Raw genomic sequence first — 2,221 nt, 5'->3', positions numbered from 1 at the left:
TGTTTTTATATTTGTTCCTAAGATAAATGAAATGCTTTCTTCTGCTTCATTCTTCTATTAAGTTTTGAAGAATTTGGAGGAAAATTGTGTTTAGTTATTAATTTATTTATAACTGGTGACTAAATTTTCTTCGGTTCTAATAGTATTGCATTATTTCTTCCAGTAAGCAATTATTTCATCGGGCAAAATGATTATTTTTATTCTTTATTTCAACATCTATTATCCTGATTAATTGCATTATTTCTACTTCTAGAGCAGTATTTAATAATGGGAGTAATGTCTTCATGATTTTGCTGTTAAGTCTTATATCGTAGATTTTCTAATAAGAATATTTAATTGCTTGTATTATTATTTTTTAAAAAGTTCTGTACCACAGTCTGGCAAAATGTTCACTTAAGTCTTTCTCCATTTAGTCTATCAATTTTAGTCCCAGTGGATGCCTCCCCACACTCTAACCTCAATGTCTATCATAGATTCCATTGTTTTGCTGTTCTAGTATTTCAGGAATATATATTGTTTCTTATCCTCTCTATCAAAATTATTGCATTATAGCAAAGTCTACCTCATCTTGTGCCCCTAATATGCCACCCTCACCACACCCCTGTGATTCTAAGTCCAGTTTCAAATTGCTAAAGTTTGGGAATGTCAACTCTTCTTGGAAACTAAATAACATATTTTGGCATTTTAGCATTCAATAAGTACTGTTGAATTGATAAGAATTAATCATATTGTAATACAATAATTTACAGATAGAATATGGAATTTTTCCACATGTGCTATGGCTCTAGTCCTTAGAGTTTTGTTCTGCAGTGGAGTCAAGGAGTCAGATTCTGATCCTTTTCGTCAGTAACTAAACATAACAGGCTTAAGTTAATCACTTGATTCTAAACTGTCTCATTTTCCTCTTCTCTGAAGTGAGTGAGTGAACCACATGATAGTTAAGGTTGTTTCTTGTCTGAAATTGTGGTCCGAGCATGTTCGTTTTTACCACAGTACAGCACAAGTCCTGAGCATTGCCCTTTCCTCACCAATTCACTCCTTCTCTGTGGCATGAAATATGAACCGTGTCTCAAGCCTGCTGCTCCACTACCTGAAACAGACATTTCTATGCTGATTTGGAGATGCTTAAAATGTGTAGCACATAAGAGCTCATATCGTAGAATATGTCAATTTATTGCAGTAAGTGAATAATTTATTAAAATTTTCTGTTTTACTTTCTAAATTAGAGAGTAGTATGTGCAGTAGATATTTGAAAATTTTACTCTAAGGAGTCAGATGCCTGAAAATCTGCGTCTCCAGGAGAAAAGTAATCTTCAGGCTATGGCTTTTCTAGCATTTACCCCAAAGCCAATGGGGAAATCTATCTGGAAGAAAGTTGTTTCAGAGCAGCATGAAGGGATTCAAATACATGCTAAAAGTTCCAACGTTGTTTAACCATGGTGGCACCAAATTATGTATTAGTATAAGTGGAAAATAAAACAATACCTGAGGTTTACTTGTAACAATCAACTTTAAAAATATTTTTAATTTTCCATTTTGAGACTTTTAATGTGTGGTAAATAATGAAGGCATTGATGTCTATTAACCACATGAATGGACCTGTATTTCTAATCAGGCTTGAATTTTGAGGTAATTGTCTACAGTATTTAACTTTCTTTTAAGCTAATAGTAATTTGCTCACATGAGAAGTTAATAAGGACAAAAAGGAGGAAAAATTGCTGTTACAATAAGAAACAACTGGAATATGTCATTAACATCGATATTGCAATTTATAGCTTCATAATAGTTACTTTTTTAAAATATGCTGTGAATTTTCTAAACATTACTGTGACCTTGAATTATTTTAAAATATTCTTAAGTATGATATTGCAAGATATTGTGTTTTCCTTTTTGTGTTCCCTTTCAGATAGTAACAGTACAGTGTGACAGCTTTTTTATTTCCTTCTGGTCTGGAGAGATTCCTTCCAGCTACCAAGCACCTGTCCCCTTCATCCGTCTTACAAATAAAAACCTTTGGTTCCAGTAATCAGCAGCCTAAAGAGCATGTCACTGTCACTCTGTCTGCCAGGCACAGTCCAGCCCTACCAATCACTGTTATAGAGCAGAATGGGAAGCCACGTCAACAGGGTGATGCAGACAGTATTCCTACCAGTTGTCACTAAATCTGCTTGTTTTTTACTTTGTAACTTAAGGACAATAGTAGTTTCTCGCCTCTAAAGAA

The sequence above is a fragment of the Mandrillus leucophaeus genome, unplaced genomic scaffold (assembly GCF_000951045.1).
Source record: "Mandrillus leucophaeus isolate KB7577 unplaced genomic scaffold, Mleu.le_1.0 Scaffold620, whole genome shotgun sequence".
Classification (NCBI taxonomy): Eukaryota; Metazoa; Chordata; class Mammalia; order Primates; family Cercopithecidae; genus Mandrillus; species Mandrillus leucophaeus.
This window is presented reverse-complemented; position numbering follows the sequence as displayed.